General features: G+C 47.2%; 1 protein-coding gene across 1 annotated transcript in view; it reads right to left on the reverse strand.

Moving 5' to 3' along the window:
* The window catches only part of LOC132817834 (sodium/calcium exchanger 3-like), a 150,942-nt gene that overhangs the window by 42,744 nt on the left and 85,671 nt on the right, over positions 1-22,527 (reverse strand). The window lies entirely within an intron of this gene.

The raw sequence follows: 22,527 nt of genomic DNA on the forward strand, positions 1-22,527 counted from the left end.
TTTGTGGGGCCATTTTTGCTGGTCTGGGTGGGCATTTCACTTATTTTGGCATAAGGTTAGTGGATGTCTCCTTAAGCAGCTGGAATTTCCTCAATGCCATCCTTCTGGCACAGAGAGAATCACTGAATTTCAGAACATCTGGGCCAGATCTACCTTTCCCAGCCTGGGGACAATGTGAGTTTCCGAATTTAAACATTTCTGATGGAGGAAGGTGGGCTTTGACAATGATATCAATCACTCCATCACCGAGATGTTGTGTATTCTGGGCAAACCACAGGATATGCATAAAGCATCAATTAAAAATATGTTGTCTACTTCACATAATGAAAATGTGTTATCTACTTCACATTATGAAATGCTGTAGCACAGATTATCTCCCTTTTTATTGTATTGAGTGATCACAGTTCTTGGTTTTGAAAAGGTAAATGATAATTAAGTAATGTGATTACCAAGCTGTTACTTTTGACAATTCCCAGCTGTCAATAGCATTGAGAAAGTGGAAAAGTCTTCAGATGTATTACATTAGAATAGACTGCTGGATAAAGCATTATTCTGCATTGTACAATATTGGAGACCAGATGCAAGTGCATGAAATATTCCCTTGGTTTTTATCTTACCCTTGAATTTCACATCTGTCAGTACTTTGATCAAGTACTGACAGATGACTTAGCTTCTGGCTATATTCAAAGTTTCCAATTGATTCTATTCAGGAGGATTTGGTGATACAGTTGTTCAATGAAGTTCCACTGCAATCAGTTAGCTGCCTTCCAACTCCATTAACAGATTTGTTCCCAGCAAGGTTTGTTGACACAGCTGTCAAAGTGAACTGAGAGCTTGTTGATTGTGACAGAACAATCAGATTTTTATGAAGATAATGAATATCCAATTAATGTTTCTTTATTCTGACAGATGTATGAGCTTTTCAAACACTTCCAAATGGTAAGGAAGGAAGCTTATAATTAGTTCAGAAGTTCTCACTCTCATCTGCAGAATTGGCCAATGTTTCTTTGTACATAGGTAGTTCTTCTAGGCTGGGTATCTCGGAATTGGTCCACCTCAGATTCTGCCATGGTTCTGCTGCTGGAGGTGACAAGATAGAAGTAGCATCGGTTGGCACTGCCAGCTCAGAGACAACATTGCAATTCTTGAGAATCTCCAATTTCCTGATTCCCACTTCAAAGTTAAAAATCCTGTCTTCTGCCTCCAATGCTTAACAAGAGGAATAGCTGCAGCAGCTAAGAGCTCAGTGCATATGCTCAGGATGATGGCAAGGGGGCAGAGGTGATCATTGGAGTCATTTTACCAAGGATCAGAGAAACAGATGAAGAGGTCTGTTTTGCTTGAAACCCTACATGTTATAGAGCTCAATGTTTAGTTGGAAGTTCAACACTAGGAATGACAATCAATCACTATTTTGTTTCACCTCCATGAAGAGAAGCATGTTGGCACTGCTGGCTCACAGCCCCAGGGACCCAGGTTCGATTCCAGCCTTGGGCGATTGTCTGTGTGGAGTTTGCACATTCTCCCTATGTCTGTGTGGATTTCATCCCAGAGTCCAAAGGTGTGCAGGTTAGATGGGTTAGCCATCGTAAAGCCCCATGCAGGGTTATGTGCATGGGGTATAGGTTTGGTTCTGGGTTGGATACTCTTCAGAGAGTCAGTACAGACCTAATGGCCTGAAGGACCTCTTCCTGCACTGTAAGGGTTCTACTTCACATGATTCTTTCATGTGACTAGAAATTATACTTTAACAAAGAATATACACACACGTATATAGCTCTGCCAGAGGAAGGGCTGCAAGTAAATCCACATGTTAAATTATTGATACGCACCTCTGTAACCAGATCCTCACTGCTAAGTAAGTAAGACTACCTGACAACACTACTTACCTTTATAACATCAAAACTGCTGTCCCTTAGAAACAGATCTATGCTTCATATGAATCAAGATTTCTTCATGTTTGGAGTGAATGACACAGTATTGACTAATGCCAGAAAGGATGCTAATGATGTGTTTTTGAAATTTTTGAAATGTAGGAGAGCTATATATGAATTAAACAGCTCAAGGTAAATCTATAAAACTGCTCCTTTGTTACACAGAGGCAAATTCATGCAACAGATTGAAAAAAAATGCAATACTTTATAAGAGCAATTTTAACCATTATATTGGAATAAAAATGAACCAATAGTTTAGGTTCATTTTTCCTTTGTGACTCTTTAGATGAACAGAGAATAAATGTTTCAGCTTGATTTGCTGTAATATGAAATGTAGCTGAAAGCACCACAAAGCTCGATGAGCTGACAATTTAGAAAGAATTAGGAATATAGTTAATTGGCAGAAACCTCCAATACAAACAGTTCTTAAACTTTGCCAAATTGTGATCAATTTATGTATGCAAATGAATCAGTCTTGCAAATCATACATTAGTGGGTTCAAGTCCCATAAGATTCTATCTGACACTGCAGGGCAGAGTACTGCACTGTAAAAGGCACTACCTTTCAGATGGGGAGGTGGTTACCAAGTGGTTACTGGGTTCATAATCCAGAACAACAGGGATGTGGGTTCACAATCCCACCATGGCAAATAGCCAAACTTAAATTCAATTAAAGAAATGTCTGGAATTACAATCTGGTCTAATGCAACCATGTCAATTATTGAAAAAACCGATCTATTCTGGTTCACTAATGTCCTGTAGGGAATGTAAGGTGCCACCGTTACATGCTCTGGCACCAAACCCACAACAATGTGACTCTAACTACCCTCTGAGATGGCCTAGAAAGTTAATCATTCACCTGAGCCCAGACAGGTCACCTTGAATTGACCTAGATCAGAAACTACAATGGCAAACACTGCCCTGTTGATCCTGCAAACCCCTCCTATCATCATCTGGGTATTAACCAAAGTAGGGAGAGCTATCCCACAGGATATTCAAGCAATTGCCTGGCATCGTCTCACTCAAAAAATCATAGCTTATAGGTAAAGTTCCGAATAGTAAGTTCACCATGCCAAGATATGTCCTGTCCACTGACATGACAGACCCAACAACACAGTGGTATACAGTCGGGAGGGAGTTGGACTCTGAGTCCTCAACATTGACTCTCGGTCCCCTGAAGTCTCATGGTATCAGGTTAAACATGACAAAGGAAACTTCCTGCTGATTAACACAGTCCACCCAGCCCTCAGCTGATGAATCAGTGCTTGTTGACATTGAGCACAAGTAGATTTTTTTCTGCCAAAATGGCAGTGGAGGCTCTGTTTGCTCCATTTGTTCCTTTTCTGTGTTTTTACTCTTTTCTTTGCTCTCTCGTGGGTTTTTTTTTACTGTCCCTGCATTTTTCCTCTTCTATAAGCAGCCTGGAGTGGAGATAGACAGTGGCCCGGAGCGGAGAGGGGACAGTCAGTGGTCCAGAGCAGAGTGGGGATAGTCAATGGGCCTGGAGCAGAGTGGGGATACACAGTGGCCTGGAGCAGAGTCTGGATAGACAGTGGGCCTGGGGTGGAGTGGGGATACACAGTGGACCGGAGCAGAGTGAGAATAGACAGTGGGCCAAAGCAGAGGACAGATGGTCAGTGGTCTGTAGTAGACTGGGGATAGTCAGCTGGCTGGAGCGGAATGGGGATAGTCAGTGGGCTGGAGTGGACTGAGAATAGTCAATAGCCCGGAGCGACTGAGGATAGTCAGTGGTTCAGAGCAGAGTGGGGATAGTCAGTGGGCACAGAGTGGATTGGGGATAGTCAGTGGGCAGGAGCAGAGTGGGGATAAACAGTGGGCCCGGATTCTGGATTAGTGGTGCTGGAAGAGCACAGCAGTTCAGGCAGCATCCAAAGTGCAGCGAAATTGACGTTTCAGGCAAAAGCCCTTCATCAGGAATAAAGGCAGTGAGCCTGAAGCGTGGAGAGATAAGCTAGAGGAGGGTGGGGGTGGGGAGAAAGTAGCATAGAGTACAATGGGTGAGTGGGGGAGGGGATGAAGGTGATAGGTCAGGGAGGAGAGGGTGGAGGGGATAGGTGGAAAAGAAGATAGGCGGTAGGACAAGTCCGGACAAGTCATGGGGACAGTGCTGAGCTGGAAGTTTGGAATCAGGGTGAGGTGGGGGAAGGGGAAATGAGGAAACTGTTGAAGTCCACATTGATGCCCTGGGGTTGAAGTGTTCCAAGGTGGAAGATGAGGCTTTCCTCCAGGCATCTGGTGGTGAGGGAGCGGCAGTGAAGGAGGCCCAGGAACTCCATGCCCTCAGCAGAGTGGGAGGGGGAGTTGAAATGTTGGGCCACGGGGCGGTGTGGTTGATTGGTGCGGGTGTCCCGGAGATGTTCCCTAAAGCGCTCTGCTAGGAGGCGCCCAGTCTCCCCAATGTAGAGGAGACCGCATCGGGAGCAACGGATGCAATAAATGATATTAGTGGATGTGCAGGTAAAACTTTGATGGATGTGGAAGGCTCCTTTAGGGCCTTGGATAGAGGTGAGGGAGGAGGTGTGGGCACAGGTTTTACAGTTCCTGCGGTGGCAGGGGAAAGTGCCAGGATGGGAGGGAGGGTCGTAGGGGGGCGTGGACCTGACCAGGTAGTCACGGAGGGAACGATCTTTGCGGAAGGCGGAATGGGGTGGAGAGGGAAATATATCCCTGGTGATGGGGTCTTTTTGGAGGTGGCGGAAATTTCGGCGGATGATTTGGTTTATGCAAAGGTTTGTAGGAAGGTGAGCACCAGGGGCGTTCTGTCCTTGTTACGGTTGGAGGGGTGGGGTCTGAGGGCGGAGGTGCGGGATGTGGATGAGATGCGTTGGAGGGCATCTTTAACCACGTGGGAAGGGAAATTGCGGTCTCTAAAGAAGGTGGCCATCTGGTGTGTTCTATGGTGGAACTGGTCCTCCTGGGAGCAGATACGGCAGAGGCGGAGGAATTGGGAATACGGGATGGCATTTTTGCAAGAGGTAGAGTGGGAAGAGGTTTAATCCATTTGGCTGTGGGAGTCGGTGGGTTTGTAAAATATGTCAGTGTCAAGTCGGTCGTCATTAATGGAGATGGAGAGGTTCAGGAAGGGGAGGGAGGTGTCAGAGATGGTCCAGGTAAACTTAAGGTCAGGGTGGAATGTGTTGGTGAAGTTGATGAATTGCTCAACCTCCTCACGGGAGCATGAGGTGGCGCCAATGCAGTCATCAATGTAGCGGAGGAAGTGGTGGGGAGTGGTGCCGGTGTAATTACGGAAGATCGACTGTTCTACGTAGCCAACAAAGAGACGGGCATAGCTGGAGCCCATACATGTGCCCAGGGCTACCCCTTTGGTCTGGAGGAAGTGGGAGGATTCAAAGGAGAAATTATTGAGGTCGAGGACCAGTTTGGCCAAACGAATGAGAGTGTCGGTGGAAGGGTACTGTTGGGGACGTCTGGAGAGGAAAAAACAGAGAGCTTGGAGCCCCTGGTCATGGCGGATGGAGGTGTAGAGGGATTGGATATTCATGGTGAAGATGAGGTGTTGGGGTCCAGGGAAACAGAAGTCTTGGAGGAGGTGGAGGGCGTGGATGGTGTCGGAGCAGAGTGGGGATAGTCAGTGGGCCCGGAACAGAGTGGGGATAGTCAGTGGGCAGGAGCAGAGTGGGGATAGTCAGTGGGCCCGGAGCAGAGTGGGGATAGTCAGTGGGCCCGGAGCAGAGTGGGGATAGTCAGTGGGCAAGAGCAGAGTGGGGATAGTCAGGGGGCAGGAGCAGAGTGGGAACAGTCAGTGGGCCCGGAGCAGAGTGGGGATAGTCAGTGGGCCCGGAGCAGAGTGGGGATAGTCAGTGGGCAGGAGCAGAGTGGGGATAGTCAGTGGGCCCGGAGCAGAGTGTGGATAGTCAGTGGGCAGGAGCAGAGTGGGGATAGTCAGTGGGCAGGAACAGAGTGGGGATAGACAGTGTGCCCGGACCACAGTGGGGATAGTCAGTGGGCAAGAGCAGAGTGGGGATAGACAGTGGGCCCGGAGCAGAGTGGGGATAATCAGTGGGTAGGAACAGAGTGGGGATAGACAGTGGGCCTGGAACGGAGTGGGAAATGGGCCTAGAGTGGAGTAGGGATAGTCAGTGGGCCAGAGTGGAGTGGGGATTGTCAGTGGGCAGGAGCAGAGTGGGGATAGACAGTGGGCTGGAGTGGAGTGGGGATAGACAGTAGGCCAGATGGAGTAGGGATAGACAGTGGGCCGGACTGGAGTGGGAATAGTCAGTGGGCCCGGAGCGGAGGGCGGATAGACAGTGGCCGGAGTGGAGTGGGGATAGACAATGGGCCGGGGTGGAGTGGGGATAGTCAGTGGGCCCGGAGCAGGGTGGGGCTAGTAAGTGGGCCCGGAGTGGAGTGGGGATAGACAGTGGGCCCGGAGGGGAGTTGGGATAGTCAGTGGGCCCAGAGTGGGGACAGTCAGTGAGCCCAGAGCAGAGTGGCGGTAGTCAGTGGGCCCGGAGTGGAGTGAGGACAGACAGTGGGCCTGGAGTGGAGTGGGGATAATCAGTGGGCCAAGAGTGGAGTGGGGACAGACAGTGGGCCCGGAGTGGAGTAGATGTAGATAGTGGGCCTGTAGTGGAGTGAGGATAGACAGTGGGCCTGTAGTGGAGTGGGGATAGCCAGTGGGCCCAGAATGGAATGGGGATAGCCAGTGGGCCTGGAGTGTAGTGGGGATAGTACAAAGAACAAAGAACATTACAGCGCAGGAACAGGCCCTTCAGCCCATCAAGCCTGCACTGATCAATCTATCTAAATTAGTCGTCTATCTTCTAAGGATCTGTATCCCTCTGCTGTCTTCTCTGACACTCCTCTTCATTGTCTGCTACTCCACCAATCTTAGTGTCATCTGCAAACTTATGAATGAGGCAACCTACACCTTCCTCCAAATCATTTACGTATATCAAGTGGATATATTCAGTGACCCAGAGTGGAGTGAGGACAGCCAGTGAGCCTGGAGTAGAGTGGGGATACACAGTGGGCCCAGAGTGGAATGGGGATAATTAGTGGGCCTAGAGCGGAGTGGGGATAGACAGTGAGCCTGGAGCGGAGTGGGGATAGACAGTGGGCCCGGAGCGGAGTGGGGATAGACAGTGGGCCCAGAGCGGAGTGGGGATAGACAGTGGGCCTGGAGTGGAGTGAGGATAGATAGTGGGCCTGGAGTGGAGTGAGGATAGATAGTGGGCCCGGAGCGGAGTGAGGATAGTCAGTGGGCCTGGAGTGGAGTGAGGATAGTCAGTGGGCCTGGAGTGGAGTGAGGATAGATAGTGGGCCTGGAGTGGAGTGAGGATAGATAGTGGGCCTGGAGTGGAGTGAGGATAGATAGTGGGCCCGGAGCGGAGTGGGGATAGACAGTGGCCCGGAGCGGAGTGGGGATAGTCAGTGGGCCTGGAGTGGAGTGAGGATAGATAGTGGGCCTGGAGTGGAGTGAGGATAGATAGTGGGCCCGGAGCGGAGTGAGGATAGTCAGTGGGCCCGGAGCAGAGTGGGGATAGACAGTGGGCCCGGAGCGGAGTGAGGATAGTAAGTGGGCCCGGAGCAGAGTGGGGATAGACAGTGGGCCCGGAGCGGAGTGGGGATAGACAGTGGGCCCGGAGCGGAGTGGGGATAGACAGTGGGCCCGGAGCGGAGTGGGGATAGACAGTGGGCCCGGAGCGGAGTGGGGATAGACAGTGGGCCCGGAGCGGAGTGGGGATAGACAGTGGGCCCGGAGCGGAGTGGGGATAGACAGTGGGCCTGGAGTGGAGTGGGGATAGTCAGTGGGCCTGGAGTGGAGTGAGGATAGATAGTGGGCCTGGAGTGGAGTGAGGATAGATAGTGGGCCCGGAGCGGAGTGAGGATAGTCAGTGGGCCTGGAGTGGAGTGAGGATAGTCAGTGGGCCTGGAGTGGAGTGAGGATAGATAGTGGGCCTGGAGTGGAGTGAGGATAGATAGTGGGCCTGGAGTGGAGTGAGGATAGATAGTGGGCCCGGAGCGGAGTGGGGATAGACAGTGGCCCGGAGCGGAGTGGGGATAGTCAGTGGGCCTGGAGTGGAGTGAGGATAGACAGTGGGCCTGGAGTGGAGTGAGGATAGATAGTGGGCCCGGAGCGGAGTGAGGATAGTCAGTGGGCCCGGAGCAGAGTGGGGATAGACAGTGGGCCCGGAGCGGAGTGAGGATAGTAAGTGGGCCCGGAGCAGAGTGGGGATAGACAGTGGGCCCGGAGCGGAGTGGGGATAGACAGTGGGCCCGGAGCGGAGTGGGGATAGACAGTGGGCCCGGAGCGGAGTGGGGATAGACAGTGGGCCTGGAGTGGAGTGGGGATAGTCAGTGGGCCGGACTGGAGTGGGGATAGTCAGTGGCCCGGAGCGGAGTGGGGATAGTCAGTGGGCCGGAGCGGAGTGGGGATAGTCAGTGGGCCCGGAGCGGAATGGGGATAGTCAGTGGGCCCGGAGCGGAGTGGGGATAGTCAGTGGGCCCGGAGCGGAGTGGGGATAGACAGTGGGCCCGGAGCGGAGTGAGGATAGTCAGTGGGCCCGGAGCGGAGTGGGGATAGACAGTGGGCCCGGAGCGGAATGGGGATAGTCAGTGGGCCCGGAGCGGAGTGGGGATAGTCAGTGGGCCCGGAGCGGAATGGGGATAGTCAGTGGGCCCGGAGCGGAGTGGGGATGGTCAGTGGGCCCGGAGCGGAGTGGGGATGGTCAGTGGGCCCGGAGCAGAGTGGGGATGGTCAGTGGGCCCGGAGCGGAGTGGGGATAGACAGTGGGCCCGGAGCGGAGTGGGGATAGACAGTTGGCCCGGAGCGGAGTGGGGATAGTCAGTGGGCCCGGAGCGGAGTGGGGATAGTCAGTGGGCCCGGAGCGGAGTGGGGATAGACAGTGGGCCCGGAGCGGAGTGGGGATAGTCAGTGGGCCCGGAGCGGAGAGGGGATAGTCAGTGGGCCCGGAGCGGAGTGGGGATAGTCAGTGGGCCCGGAGCGGAGTGGGGATAGTCAGTGGGCCCGGAGCGGAGTGGGGATAGACAGTGGGCCTGGAGTGGAGTGGGGATAGTCAGTGGGCCCGGAGCGGAGAGGGGATAGTCAGTGGGCCGGAGCGGAGTGGGGATAGTCAGTGGGCCCGGAGCGGAGTGGGGATGGTCAGTGGGCCGGACTGGAGTGGGGATAGTCAGTGGCCCGGAGCGGAGTGGGGATAGACAGTGGGCCCGGAGCGGAGTGGGGATAGACAGTGGGCCCGGAGCGGAGTGGGGATAGACAGTGGGCCCGGAGCGGAGTGGGGATAGACAGTGGGCCCGGAGCGGAGTGGGGATAGTCAGTGGGCCCGGAGCGGAGTGGGGATAGACAGTTGGCCCGGAGCGGAGTGGGGATAGACAGTGGGCCCGGAGCGGAGTGGGGATAGTCAGTGGGCCCGGAGCGGAGTGGGGATAGACAGTGGGCCCGGAGCGGAGTGGGGATAGTCAGTGGGCCCGGAGCGGAGAGGGGATAGTCAGTGGGCCCGGAGCGGAGTGGGGATGGTCAGTGGGCCCGGAGCGGAGTGGGGATAGTCAGTGGGCCCGGAGCGGAGTGGGGATAGTCAGTGGGCCCGGAGCGGAGTGGGGATGGTCAGTGGGCCCGGAGCGGAGTGGGGATGGTCAGTGGGCCCGGAGCGGAGTGGGGATAGACAGTGGAGTGGAGCAGAGACAGCAGCCAGTGAGCCTGGAGCAAAGATGGCTACTGGTTGGGAATTGGTGGAGCCCAGTCAGATCACGTGGAAGCCCTTATTGAAAGACTGTACTCTCGATATTTTTAACTTTATACTTATTTTCCTAACTTTTAAATGATGTATATCAGTAATGCAGTGCAATGTTTTCTTAATTTTCTCTATTGTTTGTACCTAAGATAGTGTCATGTGCTGGTGATACTGTACACGTTTCACAGTAATCCTGATCTTTGTAACTTGAGTACATGTGACAATAATGCTAATTCTAATTCTAGTATAAAGCACTTGGCGTGGCAAGGGTGCAGAATGTTCCCTGGGTGGGAGACTTCAATGTCCATCACCAAGTCTGGTTGGACAGCCTCACTACCAGTCCTGAGTTGGCTGAGTCCTGAAGGACATTGAGGCTGGACTTGGAGCTGATGAACCAACAAGAGGGAAAAATGACTTGACCTCATCCTCAAAGTCCATCTGCAGTAGATGCATCTATCTGTGACAGTAACTATGGTACGCCCTTAATGAAATGAAGTTATGACTTCACACTTTGGATAACTCCCACTGGGTTGCGTAGGCAATATTGTCATGTTAAAAGGGACAAACTTTGAATGGGCCTAACAACTCAAAGCCTGGTATTTCTGAGGCACTGTGGCATCAGCAGCAAATTTGCATTTAACCTTGATCTCTACTCGATGGCCCGGCATATTCCTCACTCTATCATTATCATCACGCTTGAAGATCAACTCTGGTTCAATGGAAAGTGCAGGATATGCCAGGAGCAGCATCAAGCGTAGCTCAAAATAAGGAGTCAATTTGGTGAAGCTACCAAAGAGGACTACATAGGTGCTAAAACAGTGAAGCTACATGGAATGGACTGGATTAAGCGATTCCACAACCAAACCTCAACTCTGCAGTAGCGCCACATCCAGTTGTGAATGGACAATTAATGATGGTGCATAGGAGGAGGTGGGGATTTCACAAATATCCCCATTCTCAATAATGGGGGAGGCCAGCACATCAGAATGAAAGACAAGGCTGAAGTATTTTCATCCATTTTCAGTCAGAAACACCATGCAAAAGATGCATCTTGGCCTCCTCACAGATGCCAGCCTTCAGCCAATTCAATTCATTCCACGTGACCGCAAAACACAGGTGGAGGTGCTGCAAAGGCTGTGGGGCTGGACAAAATTCAAATAATCATACTGGAGACCTGGCCTCCAGAACTAATCACTCTGCTAGTCAAACTGTTCCAGTAAAGCTATAAAACTGGCATCTACCCAAAAAAATTTGGAAAATTGGCCAAATATGTCACATACACAAAAAGCAAGACAAATTCCACACGACCAATTACCGCCCCTTCAATCTATTCTCCATAATCATCGAATTGATGGAAGGTGTCACTGTGCTATCAAGCAGCAGTTACAAAAGAGTAACCTGTTCACTGTTGTCCAGTCTGGATTCCGCCTGGGCCACTTGGCTCCTGACGTCACGACAGTCTTGGTCCACATATGGACAAAAGAACTGAGTTCTGGATGCGAGTTGAGAGCGATTGCCCTGGACATCAAGCCGCATTCGACTAAGTGACATCAAAGAGCCCCAGTGAAACTGGAGTCAATGATACTCAGGAAGAAAACTCTCTGCGAGTTGGAGTCATGCTGGACACATGGACAGATGGTTGTGGTTGCTGGAGGTCAGTCATCTCAGCTCCTGGGCACAAAACTTCAAACTGCTTCATCAATAACCTTCCCTCCATTCATAAGGTCAGAAGTGAGGATGTCTTGCTAATGATTGCATGATGTTCAGTACTATTCCCGAGACCAATGTATACTGAAGGAATTTGTATCTCAGTGCAGCAAAACCTGGATAACATGCAGGCTTAGATTGACAAGTGCCAAGATGTATGGCCCTATGACATTTGATGGCATTTCCATTGCTGAATCCCCTTTTATAAATATTCAGGAGGTTACCACTCATCAGAAACTGAAGTGAACGAGCCTTAGCATAGTTCATTCGTTGTTATGCACCTTGGCATATGTCGAAGACGCTACATAAAAACAGATTCATTACTTTCTTCAGTTTTGATTGGAAGAAAATGTATCTCATTCCAAACAGGGTATTGGACAAGTAGTCTGGCAATGTATTGGAGTGGGAGAAAGTGAGGACTGCAGATGATGGAGATCAGAGTCAAAATGTGTGATGCTGGAAAACACAGAAAATCACACAGCATCCGAGAATCAACATGTTGAGCATGAGCTCTTCATCAGGAATGTGGGGTGAGGGCCCAAGGGGGTGCTGAGAGATAAATGGGAGGGGCGTGGGGCGGGGGAGGAAGGTAGCTGGGAAGGTGATAGATAGATGAAGGTGGGGGGTGAAAGTGATAGAATAGGTCGGAGTGGAGAGTGGAGCGGATAGGTGCGAAGGAAGATTGACAGGTAGGACAGTTCAAGAGGGCGGTGCCGTGCTGGAGGGTTGGATCTAGGATAAGGTGGGGGGAGGGAAGACGAGGAAACTGGTCAAATCGACATTGATTCCGTGTAGTTGGAGGGTCCCAAGCTGGAAGATAACGTATTGGAGTGGCTGAGAGAGGGGATGGAGGATGGTGTTGAGAGCATATAAGCAGAGCCCAGGTGTAGGTGATGCTGCCAAGGGAGAACATGTAGGTGAGGAGCAAGAGCAGGCAAATGTTTGCTCTTTGATGGGAATGGAGGTAGTGACATGGCTGTGAAAAGAATAGTTTGAAGGTGCCCTGGCTGTAATGAGATAGCTATGTCAGCTGATGATAATACTGAACACGTTAGATTCTAGAAAGAAACTTGACTTGATAGATCATCTGCTTAATTCTTGCAGTTTATTACTGTGATGGTTAGTCACTGAAACATATTCACATGAGGCTGCAGATGCTCCTTAGCAACTGTGTATAAATTTATTGCATAAGAGAAAATAGAAAGATTTTAACACAAACAGCAAAATAAAACATAAACTAAAAACTGAAAAAAAAACCCAGCAGATGCTATAAATCAGAAACAACAAACAGAAATTGCAGGAAAAGCTCAGCAGATCTGGCAGCATCTATGAAGTTAGAATCAGAGTTAACATTTTGGGTCCGATGAGCCCTCTGAGGAAGGGACACCGATCCAAAACCGTTAACTTTGAATTGTACTCACAACTAAAGTCTGTTTGACAATAGAATCCTTTTACAGATACCCAATCCAAGACAAATTTCACTCCATTCCAAATCTGACTCCCAGCTTCTCTTCACTGACCATGGAGACAATTTTCCAATTCCTTTCCAAGTCTGCTAACATGAACATTTCACAATTCTAATACCTAAACATTTTCTATATTAATGTCTACCTAACAAGGTCAACTAAAACACTTTGGTTATTGTGATTGGTGCCTGAAATTAAAACTTGAGGCTTCTACAAGGAGAAACTGTTCTCTCTTCTGAACTGAACTGCTGTGTTTTTCTAAACTCAGCCATTGAAACTTCTGTTTCAAAGTTAAAACTAAAACAAATGAATATTTAGTCAGTTGTAAACACCTCATCAATTAACACTACAGGGGTTCTCTCAGACATGACTGCAGTCATAAAGTTTTTTTCTGATTAATGCACATAGGTCACTGTTTCAAATGACTTTCTAACTTGTTAGAAAATTTAACTTCACAGAACGGACCCACATCCATATGCCTCTATTTTAAATTACAGTCCTCAAATATAGTGTATCATATATACCTTTTGTTAGAGGTGAAAATGAAACTAAGGGAATTGTACTGTACGCGAGGAAAGGATTGAGGCAATATATCTGACTGTGTCAAAGACAGCAGAGGGGTCAAAGAGAGGTGCACCCTGATTAGTCACAGATAATGCATTTTGTAGTGACGTTGATTAAAAGTGCTCTGCTGCTCTAGCGGTACAACATTTGCTTCAGAGAGATTTGAACCTGGAGTCCCAGCAGATGTCAGGCTTGTAAAAGAGAACTTGGTGAAAACTTCTACTTGGCTAGGAATTAATAAAGACTCAATCGTTGCCACATCATCCTGGGCTCCCAGGGAATGAGTTACCAGTATTCTCAATACAATACAGTATATCATGTTAGTGACAAATGATAAACTCTAATGCAACGCCAAATGACAGGGTAGTGTTGTTGTTGCTCAGCCATCACCTTCAGCAATTGCTTCCACTGAACATGAAGAATTCCAATAGTCTCTTGCTGACTCATATAAATTAATTTTAATCATTAGTGCAGTTTTCAAAGTGTATAATGATATTTGCAAACAGCTTTTTAGTTTACTATAAATGCCTCCTGTCAATGTATACATGGTTTTGTTATGTTAGAAACATTTAAACTTGTTTACATTAGTGCCTCATTTTCTCTCTGTAGTATAACACAATGAAAGGCAGATGTAAATGTAAGTAAATAGTTCAAATGCACTTTTTGTAGTTGGGAAAGCAAGGCTGCTTAAGACTTCCAAGCATTTTAAAAATAGATGCCAAGGAAATGAAATAGAAGTAACTAACCTTTCAATTAAATACAAAGTAATTCAATAGTAATTTTGGATTTTGGAAATAAAAACTCTCCTCCTTACCAGTTATCAAGCTTACTTGAATGTCCACCAATCAAAATTTCACCCTTACCCTTAGTATCAGCTCATGGTTAGTTGAAGATACTTTTCCCATCCCCAGTGTTCTGCTTCAAGACAGGATGAAGGAGACTGTCAGTGCAATCAGTGAGTGACCTTGTCTGGAAATTTGGTTGGAGACGAAGATATCTGTACATTGAGATGAATGGGCACCTTTGCCTAATTATCTGTGAATGGGGATGATTGCCAGGCAATCAATCATGGTGCAAGTGGATACTGTCATACTCTGTGAATCAATCAATATTTGGGAAAGGGGCCTGAAGAGTCAACAGACTGCATGCAGTGCAACATAGGAACATAGGATTTGGAGCAAGAGTAGAATATTTGGTCTTTCAAACTAGGTCCATCTTTCAATAAGATCATGGTTTATCTGGCTGTGGTCTCACATTTCTATCCAACTCACATAAGTCTTACCTAATAAAATCTATTAAACTCAGCCTTAGATAAATTCAATGAGCCTTATGCTGTTGCTTTCCAGGGAAGAGAATTCCACAGACTAATGAGATAAATAATGTCTCCTCATCAATATTTTAAACAGGTGATCTCTTATTTACAATTGTGTCTTAGTGTGTCCCCCACAAGGAGAAACATTACATCCCCACTCCCCTAAGGGTCTTCGATGTTTCAATAAAGTTGTTTCTTGTTCTTGTAAAATCCAATGGGTAATGGCCCAGCCTGATCTTCAGTGTGGCAATGAGTCAGGCCTACTGTTTCTAGAGAAATGTTATCACTTTTCAAAACTGGCACTGCCTTCGAATTATGGTCCATCTAAAGCTCTGAAGTAAAATCTCCCTACATTTAGATTCCATTCCTCCTCCAACAAACGTCAATATAACTATTACCTTCCTAATTATTTTCTGTACCTGCATCTTAACTTTATGTGAGAGTTAAACACCTACGTTCAGCTCACAATTCCACCCCTATCAAAGTTTCCCTTGATTCTCAATGTTTTATGCGGCTATATGATGTCAAATTTAACTATTCAATAAAGTCATCCCTGTTGAAGGGGCAAGTGACTAAATTTCTACACTTAACTATATGCCAGATAGCCAGTCTGGTTTGGGTCTCAATGGAGTTCATTAAAACACCTGTTGTTAAAGTGACTTTATCAGGTTCCCCAGCAACATACAACTCTCCCCACACACCCAACCTGCTTTGTGTGAAAATCAAAGCCACCGTATCACAGGAAAGCAATTTCATCACAGTATTGATGAGAAAAGACACATTTGTCGAAGTTTCTTGTCTTGCACTCATCAGGACAATTCACAAGAAATACCAATGTAAAGAGAAAACATTCTTACTCTATGAGGAGAGAGTGCTGATTGATTGGCAAGTGGATTTTGATTGGTAGAACAGTTGCTGTGGAGAATGGACTAGTTGTGCGATAACTGACAGGTAAATGCCAAGCTTTGATATAATTTTAAACCAGACAGTTCAATTCTGCTTGCTCAAGGCATTGCCTTGAGAAATCAAACAGAGAATGGCTTTGAATTAGTTGTGTTGAAACAGACACATTGTATGCACATGTTCTTGGTGCTTGTAAAGACCACAGCTCTATGTATTAACTTATGTAGCTTCCAGTTGGAATGCAATGATATTCATGTGAATAGTTCTGATGAGTGCAAGACAAATAGCTTTGAAAAAAATGTCTTTTTACACAAACTTAACTTCCATGCTACCAATCAACTATTCTTCAATGTAATCACTGCCCTCAATACAAAGGCAGCTTGCCTTTAAAATTCATTGGATGTTCTGCACTCATTGTTTCAGCAGGTGGTTTGAATGTTGTTCTTCTGAATTGCTCCATGCTGATTAATTATGTTATTATCATCTTCTAGTGGTTCCAGCAAACAACAGATTGATTTATGCTTGTTGTGCTAATATGTCAAATGGTCGTGCTAGTACACAATGTTCAAACTGTAGCATTGCCACTTTGAGTCACCTTCCATTACTTGGGTGTAATTCAACTAAACCCCCTACCTGTGCAGTTCTAAAACTATCAGTCTTTTAATTTGATCATTTTCTGTTATTTTAATGAGACTTGAATACACTCAGAAGTCATACAATGCATTTCCTTACAGGGAGATGTTCTCTGTTCCTCATTGACAAAAAAATGTGACGCGTAACTGATAAATTGCTACCACACTGTACTGCAGCACGTGGCATGAGACTATCTTGAGTTGACATCTCTTCACAGACTGATACGAAGTGCAAGTTTCAGTAACTCCAATGTGTGTTTTGAACATCCTAATTATTGGCTATGTTACTATTGATGTTGAGATGTGGATATAACTCGGCTCTTCCTGCTCCATAACACAATTTTCAGGTGCAGCTCTCAAAGCAGCAACTGGAATCAGAAAAACTAATAACACACACACTGATTGCTTAGCCCACTGTGCTGGTTCTGTTTTTCTCTAAATGAGCCTCTCCTTCAACAATATCACAATAACTCCATGGTAAAAGCACTCCATTTGGAACATCCTGAGATGACATAAGGTGTTTTGAAGAAGTCTTTCCTTCTTTCTAACCTCATAATCCTGATTAAGGATAGCCAACATGGCTTTATGCATGGGAAATCATGTCTCACAAACTTGATTGAGTTTTTTGAGGAAGTAACAAAGAGGATTGATGAGGCCAGAGTGGTGGATGTAAACTATATGGACTTCAGTAAGGCATTTGACTAGGTTCCCCATGGGAGACTGATTAGCAAGGTTAGATCTCACGGAATACAGGGAGAACTAGCCATTTGGATACAAAACTGGTTCAAAGGTAAAAGACAGAGGGTGGTAGTGGAGGGTTGTTTTTCAGACTGGAGGCCTGTGACCAGTGGAGTGCCACAAGGAATGGTGCTGGGTGCACTCCTTTTTATCATTTACATAAATGATTTGGATGTGAGCATAAGAGGTACAGTTAGTAAGTTTGCAGATGACACCAAAATTGGAGGTGTAATGGACAGCGAAGAGGGTTACCTCAGATTACAACAGGATCTTGACCAGATTGGCCAATGGGCTGAGAAGTGGCAGATGGAGTTTAATTCAACGAGGTGCTGCATTTTGGGAAAGCAAATCTTAGCAGGACTTATACACTTAATGGTAAGGTCCTAAGGAGTGTTGCTGAACAAAGAGACCTTGGAGTGCAGGTTATAGCTCCTTGAAAATGGAGTTGCAGGTAGATAGGATAGTGAAGAAGACGCTTGATATGCTTTCCTTTAGTGGTCAGAGTATTGAGTACAGGAGTTGGGAGGTCATGTTGTGGCTGTACAGGACATTGGTTAAGCCACTGTTGGAATATTGCGTGCAATTCTGGTCTCCTTCCTATCGGAAAGATATTGTGAAACTTGAAAGGGTTCAGAAAAGATTTACAAGGATGTTGCCACGGTTGGAGGATTTGAGCTACAGGGAGAGGCTGAACAGGCTGGGGCTGTTTTCCCTGGAGCGTCGGAGGCTGAGGGGTGACCTTATACAGGTTTACAAAATTATGAGGGGCATGGATAGGGTAAATAGACAAAGTCTTTTCCCTGGGGTCGGGGAGTCCAGAACTGGAGGGCATAGGTTTAGGGTGAGAGGGGAAAGATATAAAAGAGACCTAAGGGGCAACTTTTTCATGCAGAAGGTGGTACGTGTATGGAATGAGCTGCCAGAGGATGTGGTGGAGGCTGGTACAATTGCAACATTTAAGACACATTTGGATGGGTATATGAAGGGTTTGGAGGGATATGGGCCTGGTGCTGGCAGGTGGGACTAGATTGGGTTGGGATATCTGGTCAGCATGGATGGGTTGGACCAAAAGATCTGTTTCCATGCTGTCCATCTCTATGACTCTATGTCAAACAGGTTGTGTCCCAACTTCTAAGCCCCACAGCAAATCATATCTTCTGAATCCTCTCTGGGCTGCATTATTCAAAAGACCAGATTAATTTCCATTAATAATGTGGAAGCAGGGCTCAGAAGCAAAAGGTATTGCACCGAGAGTCACCAGTCAGAGAGCTGTCCTGATACAGGCAGTCAGCTTTGGATCAGGATGACAGGATGGGGTTGAGCATCAAGTCTGGTCTCTAGCTGGCAGTGAAAGAAAGTGGAATTAGAGGCTTGAGAGGTCACATGGAGATGGTAAGGGTGGTTGAAGCTGTGGGGATAGGCCCAACTGGTTGTTTAATGAGGAGAATCTTCTGCAGCAACTCACACAGGGAAGCTTGCAATGCTGGATGGTTGGCACTGAAACCTCAGCATGGGGCTCTCAAAGGGGAACTAATTCCCAACTTAACAACATCGGTTGGCCTATGGCTGGCAGGGGCAGGATTGCTGGAATGCGCCCTTCTGCCTTCAGATGCACTGTCAGGTGCAGAAGTATAAAATGCAGGCCTTCATAACGATAAGCTCTGGTGCCATTCCAATGAAGCAATCAACATGGATCCCATTTTCCTATATCCTTCCTCTGTTGGGCTGCCCAAAGTATCAACCAATCAGCAAGTAAAGCTGAACAGATTCACCCCTCAACAGACTGCATGAACCCATTCTGTGTTTTGTTTCTATGTTGTTCAACAGTAAACAGGGGGAAATAAATCCCGCTGTGATCCACAACTATTTCTGTTTCGCTGCCTCTTTCAGGTCCCATATGTTTCACAGGCAGTCTCTCGTTTCATTCTCGATCTCTCTCATTTCTTTTACCCAGCGGTGAAACAGACTCTACTCTGTAGCTGTGCGGATGCTCCAGTGCACTCACATGTGAAGGCCTGAACTGCAGCCACACTGGTGAACAGATGAAGCTGTCAGTCAAGTGGATTCTCAGCAATCTTCACAAATGTACCTCCTTACTGGTGCAACAGTCTTGGAGGAGAGAATTGCCACTCATGGTTGTTACTTTGAAGGAACACTTGACATTTTCTTTTTTCTAAATGGTGCACCCATCCCTGTGAGCAGGTTTAATTGCTGTGGTTATTCTGTCACCAATTAACGCACCAGTCGGCCTACTCTTCTGTTTGTTTTGCTTTTCAAATGACACAATAAGAGCGTGCTATTTTTAAGAACAAGCATTACTATTTTTATTCTCCTAACTCACAAGCTTAATACTTTCGCCCCTGTTACTGCCAGGGGAAATAGAGCAGGATTGAGCGAGAACAGACAATGACAGTTAGTTCAGCACTCTCTCCGGCTTCAGTGAGCCAGCTGGAGTGACACTGCACTTTAAACAATAGCTAAACCCTGTTTATTTTAATTAGCCGAGTGTTACCAATGAGACGTTAGCGTCCCGGCGACAGGATTAAGGTGCACTGCTCCTCAATGTTAGCCCCTTCCTTTATCTCACTGCCTGCTGGAAGCTGCACTGCTGACAGGATATGCAGTGAAGCCCTGAGCTGGATTTGAAACATAGGAGGGGGCGTCAGTGTCATTACGGCTTCTGCGGATTTCAATATTAATGGAAATTACAATGAGGCTTAATGAGACGTCATTATTGTTACAGATACCCACAGCAACCGAAGTTGGCAAGCTGTGCAGTCTCCACGGGCTGGGTTTTATTGGCCACAAAGGGACAACAGTCTCATCATTTAAAGAGGCCATTCTCCTCGCTGTACAAGAAGAAAATCTCTGACAAAGATCATGTTTCTTTGCATTCCCTCCCAACGCTAAGGGGAGCAGTTACACAGATTCTGTCAGCACCCCAACTGCATCAAACAGATGGAATACTTTAAGTTGCCCTGACCTAGTGTCAAATATAGGAGTGGGAGCTACATCATTGCTCAGCTGAGATCAGTGCATGTAGCCTCCAATTAAGGATTACAGGATAGGGCTCAAGAGATCTGATTTTTTTTTCAGGTGAAAGTGGGTACTGCAGATGCCAGAGATTAGAGTCAAGATTAGAGTTCCTGATGAAGGGCTTTTGCCGAAACGTCGATTCTCCTGCTCCTCGGATGCTGCCTGACCTGCAGTACTTTTCCAGTACTAGTCTGATTTTTTGTTTTTGGCCACTCAGGACATCTGAATTGAGAGCAGTTCTTCCATCACCACCTGTCATATTCGCCAGGGGACCTCCCTGTTCTCTGAGGCTTGGCACCATGCGAGGGCAGTGCATTCAGGGATGGGAGCGCAGGAAAGAAATCTCAGAAGAACAGCAGACTTGAGATTGTTCTTCCATATTACTCACAATGGCAGCAACTTGGGTAATGAAGGCGTGCATTCGGGGTTGGGCAGAGTGGTTTCACAGACAGCTCAGACCTGGATGCTCAGCATCGTGGTGGTGAACTGGAGCTGAGTCTGTTACCAGGTCAGTAAACCACTGTTTACAGGGGAAGGGGAGACCAACTACAGGTTTACCCAGCGGTGAGCCCCTACATTCATGTGGAGGTGAGCTTCCTGTCCGATGAGAGCACAGGCTGGTCCAATAAACTGCAGGACTTGCCTGCATTCCCTTTTGCTGAGGATGCTGGTCCTCCCCAGGGACAGATCTGCATTTTGCACTGACCCCCCTCATCAGCCGGAGATGGTGAGCGAGCTGTCACACGTAGATACAGAGGTTTGGCACCCAGGACACAGGAGCAGCCCCACTTCCTCAGTGTCGACCTCAATCCAATCTTGGATGCTATGAGGGAGAGGCAGTTTCCAACTTGGTTCCTATCTGCCCTCAGTTAACCGAGATGGACAGCTCCTCAACACCACCGCCTCCACCGGATTTAAAATCCTGTTTGCACGGGTTTTCATCAGACCCTGACCATTGTCAACGGCCTGAGCAGGAATGCAGGTGAGATTGCACATTCTCCCTGTGCCCATGTAGGAATTGGGGAAGGGGGCAAAACACTGGCTCACACAATCTTGCCATTATTTTTGGGTCACCCACCTTTGTACCAATCCGTAATGGCACTCAGGGTGGGCAAGAGAAACTCATTTTGCGGTTAACCAGACACCACAGGAATTAGGGCCAAAACAACAGCTATAGTGGTTGTTAGATTCATGTGATTCTGACTGGCTTGAACAGTGCCTACCCATTAGAGAATGCAGACTACTCATTTTTGATCATGTTAACACAAAGTCAATTACAAGCCATTACTCTATTATTCCTGCTGCCTGAAGATGTAGAATACAGCTGTTGCTATGGCAGCTGCAAGGACAACGTTACAATGTTAAATACACTCATGCAAAAGCCACACTTCCAAGACTAAATCTTTCAATAAGAAGAGGTGGACTTTTACATAACTAACGTTTTGGAGAGGTTGGAACCCAGCCTCTGCAATGTCAGACACTGTTCCTGCCAACACACGCTCAAGAATTCTGTAAAAGACACCAAAAGCATTTTCCATTATTAAAGGTTTCTTTGTTATAGATAACCTTCATGATCAGACATTATTTTCTTATACTGGATTCATTATGTTTATCAGATTTATCCAAAAACTGAAGCCATTTAACAAATTTATTCAGTTCCTTTTCGACAGTGCATAAACGAATAGCACTTAATAGCACAGCAGAGCAGGCATTGAATATGCATTAAAAAGTCACTCTCCTCCATGACTCCAGATTCAGATAACTTGCTCCAATCTGCAGCTTGAATTAATGCAGCATTTACTTTGTCATTAGCCATATTATTCCACAAAGAATTATCCCTTCTGCCATCAAGTACCTTAGATAGCCCACAATTTAGAATGGAAATGAGGAGACATTTCTTCAACCACAGAGGGTAGGCCTGTAAAATTCATTGCCACGGAGTGCAGTGGAGGCCAGGACATTAAATGTCTTCAAGGCAGAGATTGATAAATTCTTGATCTCATAAGGAATTAAGGGATATGGGAAGAGTGCGAGTAAGTCGAGTTGAAATGCCCAACAGCCAAGATTAAATGGTGGAGTGGACGCGATGGGCCGAATGGCCTTACTTCCACTCCTATGTCTTATGGTCTTATGTTTCTTGAATAATTTGACGATAAGCTCTGCTCGGATTTTGTTGCAGGCCTCCACAGCCCATTCTCCCAGGATTGCTAATGAGAGAGCCTGGGTGCTGCCTGCCTTGGCAAAGTGTTTTCTCGTCCAATCACAGATTCATAGAGATGTACAGCATGGAAACAGACCCTTCGGTCTAACTCGTCCATGCCAACCAGTTATCCAAACCCAATCTAGTCCCACCTGCCCACACTTGGCCCCTATCCCTGTAAATCCTTCCTATTCATATACCCATCCTGATGCCTTTTAAATTGTACCAGCCTCCACCATTTCCTCGGGCGGCTCATTCCATACAAGTGAAAAAGTTGCCCCTTAGGTCTCTTTTATATCT

The sequence above is a fragment of the Hemiscyllium ocellatum genome, chromosome 8 (assembly GCF_020745735.1).
Source record: "Hemiscyllium ocellatum isolate sHemOce1 chromosome 8, sHemOce1.pat.X.cur, whole genome shotgun sequence".
Taxonomy (NCBI): Eukaryota; Metazoa; Chordata; class Chondrichthyes; order Orectolobiformes; family Hemiscylliidae; genus Hemiscyllium; species Hemiscyllium ocellatum.